This window comes from Netta rufina (genome assembly GCF_964035555.1).
Source record: "Netta rufina genome assembly, chromosome: 1".
NCBI classification, from domain to species: Eukaryota; Metazoa; Chordata; class Aves; order Anseriformes; family Anatidae; genus Netta; species Netta rufina.
In genome coordinates, this window is record NC_140123.1 from 53,269,363 (window position 1) to 53,290,602 (window position 21,240).

Genomic DNA, 21,240 nt, shown 5'->3' on the forward strand with positions numbered 1-21,240 from the left:
TCATTTGGTTTCTTCCTGCTCATCTCTCCAGCCTGTTCAGGTCTCGCTGAATGGCAGCACAGCCTTCTGGCATGTCAGCCACTCCTCCCAGCTTTGTGTCATCAGCATACTTGCTGAGGGCAGACACTATTTCCTCATAAAGGTCATCAATGAAGATGTTGAACAAGACTGGACCCAGCGCTGACCCCTGGGGAACACCGCTAGTCACAGGTCTCCAGACAGACTCTGCGCCGCCGATCACCACAAGAGCAGTGAGAGAAACCAGTAAATGTATTTTTCCTGGTTTCAGCTAGGATAGAGTTAATTTTCCTCCGAGTAGATGGTAGGGTGCTGTTTTGGATTAGTATGAGAAGAGTGTTGATACCATGCTGATGTTTTAATTGTTGTAGAGCAGTGCTTACACTAAGGCAAGGACTTTTCGGCTTCTCGCTCTGTCCTGTCAGTGGGCTGGCTAGGGGTGCAGCAGGAGCTGTGAGGGGACAGACCCAGGACAGCTGACCCAAACTGGCCAAAGGGGTATTCCATACCATCTGACGTCATGCTAAACAATAGAGAGGGGTGGCTAGCTGGGATGAGGAGTCCAACTGCTTGGGGTTAGGTCAGTGGGTGGCGAGCAATTGCATTGTGCATCACTTGTTTCATACACATTATTAGTAGTAGTACTATTATCATTATTATTCTTGTTATTATTTTCCTGTCTTAATAAACAGTTTTTATCTCAACCCACAGGCTTAATTTTCCTATTTCTCTCCCCCATCCCAGAGAGGGAGGGAGAAGGGTGAGTTGTGCTTAGCTGCCAGCTGGGTTAAACCACAACAGTCTTTTTTGTTGCCCAAAGTGGGGCTGGAGAGGCCATGGGAGCAACAGTGTATCATGTGCTGTGTTAATTTGAGTCTGATGCAATGCTTTTAAGAGTTGTTAGCTTTTGTAATCAACAACATCTCCCAGTTTAGTGTCATCAGCAAATTGCTGAGGATGAACTTCACTCCAGCATCCAGGCCATTGATACAAATTTCGAACAGATCTGGCCTTGGAATGGAGCCATGGAGAGTGACTATTTGCATTTTTTTTACTGTTATATCTACTAATCAGATATAATCTAGTGTAAAAATAGTAATGTATGTGTTTCATAATGAAATCACTCAGGATGTTCCAGTCTTTCCGTACTAACTGAAAGAGAACCCTGCATGATTAGTCTGTCTTCCACCAGTTATAAACACGTATAATTAACAGAGGTTAATCCAAGTGGGTGTGGTTAATCAAGGTGTAACAAAGTTCAAGGTCTCCTTGAAATTTGAACCTCATACAGAAATGAAGTTTTCAAAGGGGTGATTCATTTCAGTATAAGCGTATCCATATAAGAAATCTTTAGTTAACATTATGAAAACTAAAATTTACAGTTCAGTTTTCAAAGGTAATTTAATTATGGAGAGGATTTACAACCTTCCATTTATGATAGTGATCATAGTGTGAGGCACTTTTTTCATTAACTTAATATTTTAGATGTAACAGCTCAGTATCATGCAGTATACTGAAGAAGTATCCTTCTACTACTGTTCAAGCATTGTAAAGTCTTATGCCTTGCTAAAAAATAGATGAGAACAAGAAAAAATATTTATCATTTCATTATGAGTTTAATAGCTATATAAACCACCTCAATGTTTAAAGAACACAAAAAATGCTAGCTCCAATTGGATATACATAAGATGAATGTACAAAGAGCTATGCAGCTTCCTATCTTAGCAGTTCAGAAAAAGATGTCAGGACAGACAGCTGTGAAATTAGATAATTTCTAAAAAAGTCTGATTAACAGGGCTTTGAATAACCAAAATAAAAATAGAAGTTACATAGGAGAAATGTCACATGAATCATGATTACTTAGGCAAAAGTGATGCATTTCTAGATGTACTTTTGGGAAAAAATATTTTGCAAAATGAAATTAAATAAGGTAAAAATATCTTTTTGTTTGTTTGTTTGTTTGTTTTGTTTTGTTTTCTGGTACTACCCCATGTTCAAATGAAACTGAACACAAATTAACTTGAAAAGGAACAGAGAGAATAACAACAACAAAAAAAAATATGCCCCAGGACCAAAGAGTTTGGAAACAAAATTATGGTATCATTCTGTAACCCTGCTATGTAGCAAAGATGAACAAACCCAGCGACATCATATTAAAGCTTTTTGGGAATACTCAGTTCAAACTAGAATATACTAAAATATATTCTGAAGATTATCAGGAGGGAGAAAAAAAAAAAAAAAAAGACTGTCCCCAAAGGAAGTGTTAAGGAAGTGTTCTTATCTTTCACCAGTTTCAGCTCATGTATATTCAGTTAGTGCTGATTTTCAGGATATAGCTTTTCAAGAACAGCAGTTCTGGCATAGTGATGGTTCAGATTTCAGAAATATTTGCACAGTGTGGTGGAAGAGATGTGGCCAAAACTGCATAGAAATGGAGAAAGAGGAATACACTTTTCAGATTTTTTGAAAGGAGAAACTGTGCAGTCAGGAGTCAGGCTACACTTTCCATCTTCATTTTCTTCTATGGCAGAATTCTGAAGAAAATGTAGCTAGTATTTTACATTATCTTTCACTCTAGACCTACTACCTAGGTTGTAGCAGATAGCATAGATGCAGACATGCATATAATCTGTGCTGAGTATGATTCAGTACTGAATGAATACAGAGGAGGCAAGAAGGAATAACAGAGAGCAAGTCTCAGTTTATTTCATATTCAAAGTTTTGCATTCACATTTCTTCAGGAAAAAATAAATAAATAAGTAAAAAAAAAGTAATAATAAGAAGAATGAAAATATATATATATATGATTATCTACCCTTAGCTGCAGTTAGTGGTTAAACATGCCAAAATTATAACACATGCATGAGCTCACCTCTGGATAAATACATTCTATTTGGCAAGGTGCCTTTACATCCTTTGCAGTCACATTTTTTTTTACGTTTTTAGTGCTTTCAGTTGTGCATGGAAAACATTTATGTGCAAAGATATCCTTGTAAATTGGAAAGAGTTCTCTTCTATTTTTATTTCTTTATACATTCTAAATATAAATATGTAGAAAATAGAAATAAAAAGGAACAACGAGAGGAGAAAGAGAGTTAAAAATAATTCTACAACAATGAAGATATTCAGTCAGCAAGTGGAAGCTATACTTCTTGTCATATGTCAAGTTGAATCTTCGGAGAGTACTCAGATGCCATCATGGTGTGCATTAGCATAAGAATATAATTATAATCATTGCTGTTAAATGTGTCTATGGGGGCAGGACTTCATTCCACCTACATAAGGAACTATGGAATAACCCGTTAGTAATTTCTGGGGTGATAAGGAGATAAAAGAAAAAAGCAAAAACTTTGCTATTGTCAGTCTGTATTATAGCTGTTCCAGGAAACTTCACAAAGATGCTGGGAAACATATTTTGTTCTCTTTCTCAGCATCCATTTGTAAATATGCAATTATACAGTTTATACAGTTATTATAGTACAGGTGATGGTGACATCCAAGTTATTAAATACTGTAAGCACTTGAAAATAAATAAAAATAAATAAGTAAATAAATCAATCAATCAATCAACGCACCCAGGATCATACTGGTTAAATAGTTAGAATAAGCTCTTGGGGCAAAAATCTAGGACATAATACAGATAAAATGTGTAATGAAACCATATAATCATATGCTATGGGTCTAAAACCAAGTAATTTCACATGTAAATCATATCATTTTTTACATGATTTTTCATAGACTTTACATACAATTAGTGAGAGCCATGTACTTTTAAATGTTGGTTTGAAAGAATGTATTAGTCGGAAATTAAGTCACTGCACCTGGGGCATTTACACTTCACAAACCAGAATTTACAGGAAAAACTGCAAACTTTATCTAGGCCACTGTCAGGAAGTGATGAATGAGGTCAGTGGTGGGGTAACCCCAATACTTTTCCCATGGGTGCTATTGGTTCACTCAAATGTATTTGCTGGCTAGTTTCAGAATATGCAAGGTTGTCTGCTGAATGTCTTTGGAATCACAACTTTTACATGTTTTCTGGAATGTTGTCAATTGGGATGGAACAATATAGGCAGTGAAGTGCTGTTTTCAGTAGTCTGTATAGTACTATTTATCATAAAAGGAAGTAGAAAGAGTTTAGTTGATATATGAAGTTCTACAGATACATAACCCCACCTATCAATTTTAAAAGCTACCACTTGCATTACAGAAAATTAGAGAGTCACCATATGAGTATTTTTAAGTTGACTGCCTGTAGTGGGTTTACGTGGCAAGGTTTTGGTAGCAGGGGGCTATAGGGGTGGTTTCTGTGAGAAAGATCTAGAAGCTGCCCCATGTTTGGGAAGGGCCCCATTGTTTTCCAGATCCGAGCCAATAAGCGATGTTGTTTTGCGCCTCTGTGAGAGCATATTTAAGACAGGGAAAAAACGCTGCGCCAGACAGCAGCCGGGAGAGTCAAGGGAGTGAGGAACAGCACCAAGGTCAGTGTAGAAGGAGGGGGAGAGGTGCTCCAGATGCCGGAGCAGAAGTCCCCTGCGGCCTGTGGTGAGGACCATGGTGAAGCAGGATGTCCCCCTGCAGCCCATGGAGTACCACGGTGGAGCAGGGTTCCACGCTGCAGCCCGTGGAGGAGACCACGGTGGAGCAGGTGGCCCTGCACCGACGGAGGCTGCCACCTGTGGAAGACCCCTGCTGGAGCAGATTCCGGGCCGGACCTGTAGCCCGTGGAGAGGAGCCCACGCAGGAGCAGGTGACCCGGCAGGAGCTGCTGCCCGTAGGGGAGCCAGGTTGGAGCAGTTTTCTCCTGAGGGATGGACCCCGTGGTACGGACCCATATCTGGAGCAGTTCTGAAAGAGCTGCTGCCTGTGGGAAGCCCACGCCGGATCAGTTCATCAAGGACTGCATCCCGTGGGTGGGACCCCACAGCACAGGGGATGAGAGTGACCGAGAAGGAGCGGCAGAGAAGAAGTGCTGTAGACTGACCATAACCCCCATTCCCCGTTCCCCTGCACCGCTCGGGGGGAGGAGGTGGAAGAGGGTGGATGGGGGGGAAGGTGCTTTTGTTTTTTTTTTTTCCTTTGTTTTCTCACTTCTCTCGCTTGTTAGTTGTAGGCAATAAATCTTACTATCTCCTTATGCCGAGTCTGTTTTGCCCGTTACAATAATTATTGCGTGATTTTCTCATCCTTATCTCAATCCTTGAGCCCTTTTCACATATTTTCTCCCCATTCCTCTTTGAGGAGGGGGAGTGAGAGAGCGGCTGTGGTGGAGCTCGGCTGCCCACTCGAGCGGAACCACGACACTGCCATATTACTTCTTATGTCTTTCTGAAATACCAATTTTATGGTGCAGTCAATGGAGATGCATAGAGTAAAAATAAGAGTAATATATTAAGTTTGATGTAACATTATCCAATGCATATCTTTCTCACCTGTGAAAAGTAGAAATTAACTGTCTTATTTTCTACTTAATTTGTGATTTTTGATGCCAAGAGCATTTATGCAGTGACATAAATGGCCACAGACTAAATGTGTGATTTCTTCATAGAAATGTATGTTTATCTCCAGAAGAGGCAGGGTATGTTCTCTGACAAGTCCTATGCCATACTGGTGTTTTTTATGTTCATATAAATCAATTCCACATAATATCTTTAAAAAGCATCACTGGTATATATAAACATAAGGAAAATATCTGATGTAGTTCTATGTTTACATGTAGAAAATACATCTACATTTTCATGATACTCAACTTTGCGTTTAACAATGCTCACTAACTATGCTTTCCTGTTATGTTTTTAATCATTGCCAAAACTGCGTCTTTACAAGAAAAGAAAAAATAAAATAAAATAAAATAAAATAAAATAAATAAAATAAAATAAAATAAAATAATAAAATAAAATAAAATAAAATAAAATAAAATAAAATAAAATAAAATAAAATAAAATATAAAACAAACCAAAATCAGATGATGAAAATTTAGTCCATTCATTATACTGGCTTTTTTTCCTTCCTACTAGGAGAAATCCAGCACCTCTTAGGAGTACTTAGACAAAGAGGAAGAGGGAGAGAAAATATAATTTTACTGCACTATCTATTAGTATCAGTAAAAAGATGTTCACCTGTGGAGGAAATGTAAGAAGTTTACAGTGAAATCTATATCTCTGATTATATGATTATAATCTTGTTTCTTTTAAAAAGGAGCTACCATTATCTTCTTCAGTTAATGAAAAAAAATAACAAAAGTCTGTCAAACAAAATATAGTAGTCTAAAGTGCTCTCAACAAAACAAGAACTGATTTTCATCAAGCTGCAAAAGGGCAAGGTTAAGCTTCTCTAAAGTTGTATTGAAAGGCATGTAGTATCTTAGTTTCTCCTTCCTTGTTTTGTAGAATGAAAAGAGTAATTAAGAGGAGAAGGTAAGGATGACTGACTGCAGGCCTGGGTTAAGTACTGTGTTTCTGAAGACTTTTTGGTTTATTCTGCCTATTAATGAAATAAATTCTCCACCTATATCACATCCAATCTTCAACAGCTAACAGCATCCCATATTCTGAAAGTCTCACACTCTGTGAAGCATGAGGCCAAGTACGATCAAGCTGTGATCAGTATCAGCAAATTTAGATGTTTTGTTTAGATTGATGTTTGGTTTAGATTGAAGTTTGTTACTTTCCATGACAAAGTAATGAGAGGTAGCAGCATCCTTCAGTGCTGCTTAAAAACATGTCTTGCCACTAATCTGTAGTACATACTGCTGTGCTAATAAGGGTATGCTTTAAAAGCATTAACAGAACTGATCCACAATCCCCCACCCCTACCCCCCCAATTTTTTCTTCTTTGGAAAATGTAACTCCATCTTAATTGTTTTTATGTCTTAGCTATATTGAGACGTGCCACACCACACATCCCCAAATAGCACTATGTTTTGCTTCATCACCTGGTCTCTTTAAATCCCATCACAAGGAAGTCTTTAGTTTCAGCCTTCTCACTTTTTACCTGATTCAAAGACATTTAAGAATGTTAAATATTGATGGAAATAGATTTCCTTTTTTCACATTATCAAAAAAAAAGGGAGGGGGAGAGAAAAAAAAGTTTATGTACTCAGCTAGTGTTCAGATTCTTTTGCACTGTCTCTTTATAGGTATGTGCATATATGCACATTAACAGTGAGACAGAAAGGACAGAATTGAAAGGCCTTGTCCAATCAAATTTGTACTGAAGATTAAGAATCAAATGTTCATAGTAATACACATTGTGCAAAAGCTTAAAATAACATATTCTGACAGCTACAGAGATTTTTGTTTTCATTCTTGATTGTAGATGTGACTGGATAATTTGAAAACCCTCTTACCATTTTTTCTTCTAACCTTCCCGTTTGAATGCATCCCTTTCTTTTTTCCTACACTCAGCCTTTTTTTTTACCAATAGTCCTCTGAGTCTGACAGAATCAACATGACCTTGAGAGCAGATCAATGCAGATGTAGTAAATTTACATAGAATCATGCAGTTTTCCTTGAAAATATGTCACCTAGTGTAAAAAGAGACTTGTATGTGCATAGACAACATGAAATGAAGGATAGCTTTAACACGTTAAATAGTTCTTTATGGGAAATTACAAACTTCTGTACTTTTTTTCCCTCCGAAACAGCAAAATTAAAGACAATGGGTTGGTAAACAGAAAAAAGAGCTTCTGAGTGAGACTTTCTCAGACAAGAAGGAACAACAGGGGTTTTTGTGTGTGCAATGTGACCTCAGAAATGTAAAAGTCAAGTGATTTAAACAATCCTGCCCCTTACACTCTCTCTAGCATATGCAATCCAGCATCCAATTTTTTTTCACATTTATTTTCATAGTCTTTGGTAGAAGTGTGATCCAATAAAATAAATGTAGGCACTTTTATGCCATGAAAGAAAGAATAGTGCTACTACCTGTTAATCTTTATAGTCTATATAAGTCTATAGATTATATAATCTATATAATCTTTATATGCTTTATAACTGTCATTTTTAGTAGTAAATAGATGCATTTTCAGAAACTCTGCACTATCGGTCTAATGATAAAAGAACCAACTAATGTAAGGTCCTGTACAAGCATGTATGCAGATAACCCTGCTTCACTGACTCAAGAGTGACACAAAACATAATAAACAGAAATAAAAAATAAAAGTAAAAATCTGCTGACTGAAAATAAAACTTGCTTGACCCTTCATTTATGTCCTTAAACCTATCTTCAGAGGATTGTTTATGGCTGCTTCAGCAGCCCCAGCTGGCCAACTTCCTCTGTCTCACAGCTAGTCCCTCTGCCAGTCATATCAAGTACATCCCTACTACAAGTACTTGCACGCCCTTCGGCAGATGAAGTTTGATTGTTCTTAACAGAATGGTTTGATTCTGTTGTGGTTTAATTCCAACCACAGGTTCAGACTATAAAGCTCCACTACTTATATGCATCACATTCTTACTATACATAACTGTGTTTACATACATTTATATGATATGTGCACATTTTTGTGGCTATAATATCTTAAGGACTATGTTCTTAAGATACAATGTTCTTGATACAATGTTAAGATACAATGTTCTTGATACAATGTTCTTTACAAAACCTAGTGGAGGCATAATCAGATTAGAAAAACTAGCTAGATTTGGTAACCCACAAAGCCTTCTCCATCTCCAAACTCATACAAGTCCTGGTAGATATTTTTTGTTTTCAGTAGACTCATATGAGTTATAACACTCCTTAGAGCAGACTGTAGCCTTTTTTTTTTTTTTTTATCAATTTGAAAATAAAGTTTTTTCACTTTACAAAGCTGTATTTATCTAAGATGATATCTTTCAATGAAAATAAGAAGACCACTCAATAAAAGAACAAACAAATGAGGCAGACCTGCTTGTTTCTTTTAAAGGAAAGAGAAAAAAAAAAAAAAAAAAAAAAAAAAAAAAGCAAAATAGTAAAAGGCAAAGTGAAATTTCTGCAAGTCTGACACTGGCAGTATACATATGCTTATGGTGTACTTCTACTTGAAAACATTATAAATTGAAAAAAACTGAAGATATCATTGGTTTTATATCAGTGGAAAGTTAGTGACAAGAAACTTTGAGTTGTGTGTGTTCTATAATGCTCTACCTTAACGTTTTCATTCATTGTAATAGTTATTTTCCTCCATAGGCATGATTTGTGATCTACACTATTTCAGTATCTATGATATGTGTATTAAAAGATAAATATTGTAGACCTTCTCTATTCCCTACAACTACAAGTCTGTGTTCTCCTTGGTTGAGAATGAGGAACTGTATGAGCACCCTGTTTTGCCTCACAAGTTTCTCAAACATGAATGGCCAAAAAAAAAAAAAAAGGCTAAAGAAGACAGACTCAGGGCAGAATCATGTGTTTCCATAAGGGAGAAATCATGTTATATTTGTTTGACTGTAAAAGGAACTTCTACAGCTTCAGCATCAGACTACCTTTATTTTATAACCTGCAGCTACATGGATGTTAAGATAAATTCCCTGTCTTTAGTACATCTCTTTCCTTAATGCATGAGATGAATGCTAAAGATTTGAGTGTGGAACATCTACAGACATCTTTACTCTTTTGTATTGCTAACATGTAGTCATCGTAGAAATGAGCATACTGTGATTGAAACAGCATTGTGTACTATCTACAGTACAACATGTTCACTGGGAAATTTCTTGCATAGAGATATCATTGCTGTTCCTGATGTCTCCTTTGTAACTTGGGACACAAACCTTATGATGCAGCTGAAAAACCTGCAGACTCTATGCACAGCTTTGTAGCACTGAACTATACCAAAAAACCCTTGGATCTGGCCAAAAAAAGCCTTTTCTGGGGGACTTTTGTGTGTGGTCCATCTAGGTCCTGTTCTGTTTTAGATATTTATCAATGATTTGAATGCCAGAGTGGAGTGCATCCTCAGCAATTTGCTGATGACACTAAACTGTGAAGTGCTGTTGACTCTCTGGAGGGAAAAGAGGCCATGCAGAGAGATCTAGTTAGACTGGAGCACTGGGCAATTAGTAATGGTGTGAATCTCAACAAAGGAAAATGTTACTCTGCACCTGGGGCAGAGTAACGCTGGACACAGGTACAGACTAGGAGATGAGTGGCTGGAGCAGAAAGGGATCTGAGGGTGCCAGTTCACAACAGGCTCAACATGAGTCAGCAGTGTGCCTTGGCTGCCATGAGAGCAAACTGCATTTTTGGATGCAATAAATATGGCGTAGCCAGTCAGTCAAAAGAGGTAATTCTCCCACTATATTTAGCATTGGAGCAGATTCACCTTGAATATTACATGTAGTTCTGGGCTCCACAATATAAAAAGGATGTTAACGTCATTGAAAGCATCCAGAGGAGGGCAACAAAGCTGGTAAAAGGTCTGGAAGGCATGTCCAAGGAGAACAACCTACACTTGGATTGTCTAGTCCAGAGAAAAGGAGCCTAAGAAGTGACCTCATTGCTCTCTACAACTTCCAGAGGAGGGGAAATGGAGAGGGGGTTGCTATCCTCTTCTCTCTGGTAACCAATGATAGAATGTGAGGGAATGGCACAAAGTTGCACCAGGTGAGGTTCAGACTGGACTTTAGGAAAAGTTTTTTTACTGTGAGGATGGTCAAACACTGGAACAGGCTTCCTGGTGAGGTGGTTGATGCCCCATGCCTGTCACTGTTCAAGAGGCATTTTGACAATGCCATCAGTAACTTGCTTTGTCTCTCTGCTAACCCTGAAGAGGTCAGGCAGTTGAACTTGATAAGATTCTGTAGATCATTTCCAATTCAACATTTCTGTTCTGTTTTATCCTATCCTATCCTATCCTATCCTATCCTATCCTATCCTATCCTATCCTATCCTATCCTATCCTATCCTATCCTATCCTATCCTATCCTATCCTATCACAGCTGTGCACAGAAAACAGGCCAGCTGTCTTCCTGCATGAGGGTAATGGTGACATGTAGATTTATGGGTATGACCAGAGACAACCAAGTTTCAAAGACTTTAATTTACTGGGGATTTCTGTATTTTAAAGGTTTATGGAACTCTCATAGAGTTTTCTATAGGCACTGCAGACATATTTTTTGTTGGTCAGAAAATCAGGAAATTGACAGTGGTTCTCTCTTATCCCCATCCTTTTAATTTTCTAGTGCTGAGTTCACGTACCACTAAAACCCCTTGTTCAACAGATCTGGGCAAGTAGAGTTGTTGTTTGCTTGCCTTTTTTTGTAATATATGTATATAATATAAAATTATTATATATAGAGAGAGAAATTATATATAATATATATAGAGATATATATTATATATATGAATATATTTAATATATAAAATTATATATACTATATATATAAAATGTTAGGCACACAGAATTATGAATATATGTATAAATTAATTACATGAATCTTCTGAGTGGGATACTAACATATTAAAATATAATTCTGAAGTCAAATGTAATTTTCAGTATATAGATCAAGTTTTAGTTGCACGACTAATTACAGAAAAACATTATACCTTTGAAATGATTTGACTGAACAAATGCATCAAATGTAGGATTTGTATATTTCCTCTTCTCTCCCAGCTCTTTTAGAAGTCACACCAGTCTTCACATAGTCATATAATAAAAGCTTTTTATAAAGTCATTTAGAAGTTTAACTTCTTGGATAAGACCAATGAACCATTGCATTAATATGTTAATCAGTACTTTAAGAGGACTGGAAAAGATTAAAGTCTTAAAGTATTTATTGCTCTTTTGCTTTCAGCCAATGTAGAAAGTTAGCACACAGTCTAAGTTTAAATATTTGTTTGCAAAAAGATTCTAAAATGGAAAGAACTTTTAATAACAATAGGGAAAATATTTCTAATTTTAATATTTCAGGCTCTTCGATGTTTTAAACTGAAATAAGACATTCCCTGTTTGCTATAATTTCATTCATTTGAGATGTTTTTGCTAATTAAGCCAAACAAAAGGTGAAACACTGTCATTCAGCAGCTCTGACTTTTCCACATAAAATGTGGAAGTCAGATTGTATTTCCTAATACTATATTTTCAATAAACTTTGAGTTAATGACATGCTTTCTAAACTAGGAAATGAGTATTTAAAATATGCACTCTGGGATTCATTTTTATTATAAGGTATAGTCTAATGTCAACTAATCTGCCTGCAAAAAGAAAAAAAAATCTTCACAGAACTGTGTACTTTCTGAACCTGTTTGAAATAGTATACATAATATGCAAGTAGCACACTTCAGCTCTTTTTGAAAGAGTTTTGCAGGAGGGTGTATCTTCTTATTTTGGAGTAAGAAAGGTGTAGTGATTTTCTGATTACAAAGAAGGAAAAACAAGAGACAGATGTTGAATATGATAAGGAGATAATGCTGTACATGTGATTAATAAGTATGGTTTGGGACAGTTCTGTATGACCTCTTTATTCAGATTAAAAGCATGTGCTCTAAATAATGGTAGGCTTTTAATTTAATCAGCATTTGCCTTTATACTGCCCATACTCAAATGGAAATGTCATGGGTATTTAGGTTGATGAGACCTTACAGCTGCTATATCATTCTTGTTAAGGACAATAAATGACTACATATTTGACCTTTCTTGTTATATCCAGTTACACTGTAGATTGAAAAATTATAGAACATGTAGGATGTTGTTATTATGTGCTTTGCTAATGCAGATCAAATCATATTTTGTGAATATCCTCTTCACCGTGATACTTGAATGTTATTTGTTATTCACTTAGAGTCACAACCCACCTTCCTACCACAAGACTAAATTTAAACATATATGAGTTATATTGTTTAGCATAAATGCTAGTCCTGAATGAAGCAATATATTAGAGTTTTGATATCACAATACCAGATTGTTCATAAACCTTGAAAAAAATTCTATGCCTTGTAAATTAAATTCTGTCTGCAAATTAAAGCTTTGAGTTTTATTGAAAGTGAATATAAAGGAAATCCAAAGTATGTTTTCTCTCAGACTTCACTGTACCTAAAAATGCATAAAAGTGAATGTTGGATAACACTACTGTTTGGCATTTTTCTTCTTATTTTGAGATCATCCAAAATCTATTGCAAGAGACAAAGTTCAGTCAGACGTGTTGTATGTTCTGTGAGTTGAATAATATGCTACTGATGCATAACACAAACCAGAAAATTATTTTTTAGAGACAAAACATACTGATAGAGCTCTGGTGCACTGGTGGAATGCTGCTATTTATGCATCTCTATGACAATACAGCCTGCTTTTATAAACCTTGCTATAAGTCACTATCCTGGACTGAATGGAGGTGTCTAAATACAAATATTTGAATAAGGTGTCTGAGTTATTTCGTAGTTAATGAAAATCAAGGGTTAATTCAGTTGCCTGATCATAAGAACCAATGCCCCCTATGTTCCCTATTAGTATGTCCCCTAATACCCACTCTCATACCAGGTATCTCATACCATGGTGCTTTTATAGATTATGGATCATATTTACTATTTTAGGTACTGAAGGTCCTCTCATGTAGCACTGGAAACCTATATGGCTGCCTATAGGCTCTAGGGAGTGACTCAGCTACTTGATGATCCTCTGAAGATACTTAGATGAGTAGAAAGAGATGGGTAAGCGAACATGACAAACCAACACATGGACCTACATTCTGGAAAGCTTAATTAGTGAAGGTGAAGCCTACATAATCTTTATCCTTTTTTTTTTTCACTCAAACTTTTTTAACTGTAGATATGCCACTGACCTAATTATTCGTTTTGCATGAAAACTTTATAAAGAATATTATAAATCTTGAAAAAATTGAATTCACTTCAAATTTATGTACAATTGAGGATTTTTTTTAATCACTGTCATATTACTTTGATTTAAAACAAACAAACAAACAAAAAGTTAATAATGCTTTCATGCTAAAGATTTTCAGTTTATATATGCTCTGTGTGGTTTTCATTTGTAATCCCAATGCAGCTAAATAAATATTTAAATCATGTAATTCAAATAGGAAATAAAAGTTAAAGAGACTGTAAATGTAGGATCAATGATCAAATGACATTTAACTACTAAAAATACAGACCAAACACGATAGAGAGAAGTGGACAAATCAGCTTTCTGAGATAAGAGAACAGAGGGGAGGGTTTCCTTGGCCTTTCCCCAGATATTGGTTCACTTGATAAAACATGGAGTTTAGACACTAGACATTGTCTATTTTTTCCAAGACAGATCCTCATGGAAATCTTCTTGGCTTTTTCTCCTGAGACGTTCAAAGTTGCTGTGGGCACAGGGCATGTAAAGTGATTGCATATCCAATAAATTAAAATACAGGAAAATAGATATACCCTTCAAATATCTAAATAGATTTAATACATTTTTCAAAAGAAACTAGAAAATTACTAGAATTAATTAAAGCCTTTAGGCAGACTTATAATGAAGTTCTTGCGGGCTTACAATATTTCAATATATATATTCAATATTTATATACAATGTATACAATACAATATTTCTGTGAGGATTTCCAGGTCAAATATCTAAATATCTACTACATTTTTTTTTTCTTGTTTTGTTTTACTTTGTGTGTTGTTTTTTGTTGTTGTTGTTTGTTTGTTTGTTTTTCTTTGTTGTTGTTGTTGTTTGTTTTTGAATGTAATTATATTTAGAAGAAAAACCTTTTAATGAAATATAAAAGCATGAATTTATGAATTTTAATTAATTTATCCTTGTCAAAATTATTTGTTACTTATTCTGAGAAAATATTCTTCCTAATTGTTCTCATATATAGATTTTCCAGTAATTTTTGAGTGCACAAACCTCTCTGTAAATCTGCTATATAGATTGCTCAGTTCAAGTTAAATTAGGAATTGTATAATATAGAGAAAACTTCCATGATTTTGTAGAACAGATTTACAAAGTTTAGCTTTTCATTTAATGAGGAGAATCTTATTGTATCTTTCTTATCATACTTTTGACTTGTGATGGACATGAGCACAAGTGCGTGTCCTAGTAAGAAAATGTGATTTTCTGTATGAATATGAAATAGGTAAGAATGTATTACTTGAAACATTCATCTGCTGCTTGGTCTCAGTGCAATGGACGGTCTTGCTGTGCTTGCTTGTCACCTATTTTTCTTATGTCATTAAGTCATTCTTATGTCATTATGGAGCAGGGTACCGCAAAGTATGACTGACTACTCTTGCTCCAGAACTGGAAGCCGTATGGCTGGTAGGGAATTGAATACAAATTCATCAAAACTGCTTCTAGACAGCAAAGTTATTTAGGACCATATTAATGAATCTAAATGCCTTTTGGAACCTCACATGGGTGTTTTTGTTTGTTTGGTTGGTTGGTTGGTTCGTTTTGCTTTTTGGCTTGGTGCTGTACCAGCTTTATGTACTTTTGTTTCCCTTAAGGATATTTTGAATGTTTCCACACCATGCTCTACTAAAGAATATAGATATGCTAAAGAAAGCTGTGTGAACTGGGTGCTTACAAATGTTTTTCATACATTAAAATACCAATGCATAATGAAATTTTGCTTTAAGAAAAGTAGCAAGGGTATCCTGTGTTCACTAAATAAGACAGGAGATGTTTTTGTCTGCTTTATGCAATCCTCTGGAATAATAGAGTATGTGGACAATTTGTGGGTGAATTTATGTAACTGAGTATAGATATCTAACATATAGATATCTTCATCCAACTTAATCATGCTTGCTTCCAGTGATAATCTGTGGAGAACAACAGAACTTCTACAATGTGATTCAGTGCACCCTAAAATAAACATCTAAATTTAATGATAGGATTCCCGTGTCAGTTTCTCCCTATCAACCGTAGAAGGAAACTATAGTGACAGGCACAGATATAAACTGCATCATAGAGTTCTTAGGTAAGAAATCCTATGCCAAATGAGCACCTAATAATAATAATAATAATAATAATAATAATAATAATAATAATAATAATAATAAATTCTTAACATGTCATATAAAGTTTCTCTTGAAATATCATCAAGAGGAATAATTAGTCTAGGAATTAAAATACCTACCTAACTCTGACAAATAAACATTAGTGATGTTATCACTATAAAGTGCTTATAAAAATGATACATATTTTTAACTTTTTATTAAAGTATATTGTATATTTTCTTCAAATTCTAAGTAGTCTCAAAGAAAAATGGCTGTACCATGTTATATCAAAGGTTCTGCTTTCAAACAACTCCAGTGGGTCAGTTCAGTTGACTGAGTGCCTACAATGTTATTATTAATGATGTATATATATACAAAAAGTAATAACAAATAACAAAATGAGAAGACCTGTTATACAAATGTGTGGTAATGGACTCTGCATTTTTTCTATTTCTCTTCTAAGTGATGGGAACAATGGCTTCTCTGTTAGCAAAGAAAGATTCTAAAGCCACCTGTCAAGAAGTAATTTCCTATTTATATTGCTTAGTGCCCAAGCAATGGCCATCTCAGGTCAGTGAATCTTTAACAGAAATCAATATCTGCTTCTCTATATAGAGGTAAATATAAAGAGGAAGCATATCAATAAACTAAGTACTAGAATTAATATAGTTCCTGTCTGCTTTTATTGCAGACAGGTGACACTGATGCTAAAGCTTCCCATTGCAATCAGTATTTTCAGTAGGTTGAGTAGCTGAGAGATATCAAACATTTGCTTTCTTCTAAAGGCAGATATTAGTCTTTTAAAAGTTTTATGGAACCTTAGTTATAGCACTTTCTAAGCCTTATGTTCTTGAATTTGAAGTATTATTCTCCTTTTAAGAAGGTTGGAGATTTTCTCATTTTATATAGCAGCATAGGCAGCATAAGCAGCAAAATACCTTGTTAGAGATAGTTAGCAAAATATGCACTGTGTTTATTATGCACTTTCATACTGAAATACTTATAAGACTTGCACACGTGATTTCAAAAGGCAAAAAATGTAAAAATATCATTATAAAGAAAATTGAAGTGTCAGAATGTTGTGTTATATTTTTTGGATTCTTTCATGAAGATTTGCATAATTGAGTTATTAAGACATTGTAAAAGTTTCACTTTTCTTACTAAAATGACTTAATATATCTCTCCCCACTCTTGCCACTTCTCTTTAAATACTTGTCTTCAGTTTATAGATTCTATATATTTATTTAGATTTTTCTTGATTTGTCAGACTATCTTTGCAGCTTATAGAGTTAACTCTTCAAAGTGTCATGGTGCACTGCTTCTACCACTCACATTTTTGGAACTCTACTTCTCTAATATAGGGTTTTCATTATTTATTGTAGTTAATATCACTGCATAATGATAGAGTAATAGAAAAGCAGGAAGATATTTTTGCATGGAAATATATGGAATTATTAAAAGAAGTAAGGCTTGTCTCTTGTGTAATGAAAGAAGTAAGGCTTGCCTTTTGTGTTGGAATAAAAAAAACCTTATTGTTTCAGAAAAAAATAAATAATCCTGGAATTGTCACATGGTAACATTTAAGTGGTATGAGGACTTTTTTTTGTCCACATATATCATCAAAGAGACTTTTCTGATATTTTTAAGTGAAAAAGAAAGGAAAATTATAGTGAAATACTAGAACTGCTAAACTTCTGAGAAATATACAATCAGCTTACTCATCTAAGGATGCTTGTGGTTAACTCTAAAAAAAAAAAAAAAAAAAGAAAGAAATTAACTAATACCAAATTACTCTGTAAACTGAAATGTCCTATAAATAAGTACTTTCTTGTGGATATATCTCATTCTTTCTGCATGAAGGGGGAAACAAATAATTCTGTGGTACTGAGATGCCTTTTCTGCCTAAGTGGTCAGAATATTGCATTCCTCTCTTACCACTCTTACCACTGTTCAGACATAATACCTGCATAAGGCACAGAACATCAGATAATCTATTTTCCAAACTTTTTTTGTGTGTGTTTGTTGTTGTTGTTGTGATATGCCTGTTTTCAATGGGCATAGTAAATCCTGTGTTTTTTATAGGGAGAAATCTCCTCCTTTATGAAGGAGAAATCCAAAAAACAGATCTTCTTATACCAACCATACAGCTAGAAAGCTAGACTGAAGTGGTTTATGAAGCACTAAATTGAAACCATCTTGGTTAAAATACAATCAAGTGACAGTGCATAGCCATGCTTTATTTTGGTTCATTTCCATTCTGTCAGGAAAAATTGAGGATATCACTCCTTCTCTCAGTTTGATTATTCTATTATCAAAAGAATGGGGAGTGTCAGAAACATACATGTTGATTTAGTGTTGCACTGATGAAACCATTCTGTTTGTGTGATGTGTCATTTTTCATTGCTTTCTTATCAAGGTGTTTCAGCTGCACCCAAATCAGGTCTTGTAATTGCTTTGGTTGCTTGTGGCAAAGTTATGTCAATGTCAATCGCTAAATAACTTTTGATTGCTTCATGTTGGATCAGTTAGAAAAGAAAGTGCAGTATGGACTTTTACATATGCCTGGTGTACTACTCCTCATTGTAAAAGGTGCCTTTTTACCTAAGAAGGTGGCTGCTACTATATATATATATTAAATATCACATTTTTTTAATGAAAACCTATTATAGGGTTTAGAGGAGTGAAAAAATACATTTATATTAAAAAGACCTATAAAGGTGTATGACACACTTGTAAAACATCAGGTAGAATTCTAAAGGCAAACCGTGTTATCTTTAAAGCTCCTACATTTCAGCAAATGTTATGTCCCCAGTTGAACATGCAATACACACCAAAAGATAGAGATAACACCCATTTGAATGTCATCTGCAGCCATTCCTGCATTTCTTTGAAATGCTGTGGAGGTGCAATAGGCAACGGCTGTGCATCAGTGATTACCAGTTACTGGAACGTGGAAACTTCTTCCTCCTGCTGAATAGGCAGCTGCTGGAGCACATTCAGAAAGACACCATGATTTTTCCTGATTACCATTATGTACAGAGAGAGAGAATTTCAGATTCTTTTATCAGCCTACATTATTTTAATATCATATATCAAAATGAAAATGGAATAATGCTAATCTGCTATGTGTCAGACAAATCTATGCAATATAGTATTTCTTTCCTGAGATAATCATGTTAACTATTTAACCTACTGTAACTACAGCTCATATGTTTACATGTAAAATATGAAAGAGTGACAGACATGACCAACTATTTTGTTGTGCTACAAATTTGGAAGAAAAAGTTGTCCATCAACACAACTCTCAAATTATATTTTATCAGTGGCTCCTTGTCAAAACACTAACTGGAACATATCTCTAGAAATAATATCACTTTTTTTACCACTCAGATTTTTTCATATCTATTACATGTACAAAGTGCTATAGGTCAGGTGAGAGCAGGCTCATCTTAAAGAGGTTAAGTTTAGGAGCCAAGAATCTCTGATATGCCTGGAACTGGGATCTCAGGCTGTTAGTAGAAGCAGATATGAAAAAAAATGAGGAAAAAGAAAAAAAAAATGTAGGGGCATATACTTTGATATACTTTGGAACTTTGTGTGCTCAGAAGTCAGAGTATGTTCCTAGCCAAAAAGAGAAACCAATTTACTTGTATAACCACCTAGCACCAATCAGTGACCTTTACCTGTAACAGTTCAGACTGTCCCTACATCCTGGTTTTGTCATACTTTAGGAATGCAAGTCACTCAGTCTTCGTTCCAGAGAACCTGAGGACAATGAAGGATTGTCCGAACTGATTGAAAAATAAAAATCATAAATTGATATTACCATATGATTTTTTACAAAAAGGACGTTAAACTGTTGGAGAGTGTCCAGAGGAGGGTGACAAAGATGGTGAAGAGCCTAGAGGGGAAGACATATGAGGAGCAGCTGAGGGCACTGGGCCTGTTCAGCCTGGAGAAGAGGAGGCTGAGGGGAGACCTCATTGCAGTCTACAACTTCCTTGCGAGGGGGAGTGGAGAGGCAGTTGACCTATTCTCTGAAATCACCAGTGATAGGACTGATGGGAATGGTGTTAAGCTGAGACAGGGGAAGTTTAGGCTGGACATCAGGAAAAGTTTCTTCACTGAGAGGGTGGAACACTTGAACAAGCTCCCCAGTGAAGTAGTCACTGCACCAAGCCTGTCTGAATTTAAGAAGTAATTGGACTGTGCGCTTAGTCACATGGTCTAAACTTTTGAGTCCTGTGCGGTGCCAGGAGTTGGACTTGATGATCCTTATGGGTCCCTTCCAACTCGGGATGTTCTATGATTCTATGATTCCACGATTCTATATGATAGGATCTACAGGGATTCCTGAGTATTACTGATCTGTGTTATTTTTGCCTTCACATCCACTGAGATACATTACATTTAAAAAATAGCTGTGGTGTCCATACAATTACTGTGAATGTGGGAACAGGTTAAAGCAATAAAACTCACAAATATATGTAAGTGAAATCACAACCAGCACTCAAGGAGAGATAGAAAATCGTTTCCATTAAGTACATTGGACAATATGTTCTTGTAGAATTAATATTTCTTGACTCTTGCATTCTGTGGAGCTGAAATAAATACAGTTTCTAATTTTGACAAAATCTGGTCCTTAACTCAAAAAATGTTTTTCCTGTACATGCACACACACACACAGAGTGCTGGAATAGAGTCTACCTCCTCTGGCTTGCCTATCTAATTTTCTGAGGAAAGATGTTATGAATATCTACTCAAACAATCTTTAATCCATGCTTTGATGGCAGGCTCAAGAACTACCTAATGGTTCTGCCTGGGGGAGAACAATCCATGTTACACAGACCTTCTTTCACTCGGGTAAGGAACAGTAAAGATGTAGGAGACAAATTCTTCAAGATATGATACTCGTGTGAATATGCAAATGATCTGAGGCCATTCAGGTCCTCTGTCAAAATGACAGCATTGCCTTCTGCTGCATAGAGAAGGAAAAATGATCTGATTTCACTTTTCTGACCCCACCAGATGTATTATTTTGGATTCCCCCTAGTAAAGTTAAACAACTTCCAGAATCTGTCAGCTATTCTGTCTCCTTGTCCCAAGGGTGTAGCACCATTATAATGTCAAGATTTTGTTAAGTGTTGAAAATATTTGGGTAAGGATACATATCTGTGTTCTTTGTGAAAAAACAAACAAACAAACAAACAAAAAACATATTGGAAGAACCTTGTTCAACTGATGTACAAAGTAATGACATTAAGAGTTTGGAAGAATAAAATTTGCCAGATTTATGGGAAAAGGTCCCAGTATTCCTATTGC

General features: G+C 35.5%; 1 protein-coding gene across 1 annotated transcript in view; it reads left to right on the forward strand.

Moving 5' to 3' along the window:
* The window catches only part of GPC6 (glypican 6), a gene marked incomplete at both ends in the record, with an annotated part of 808,075 nt that overhangs the window by 328,403 nt on the left and 458,432 nt on the right, over positions 1 to 21,240 (forward strand). The gene's annotated exons all lie outside the window — the stretch shown is intronic.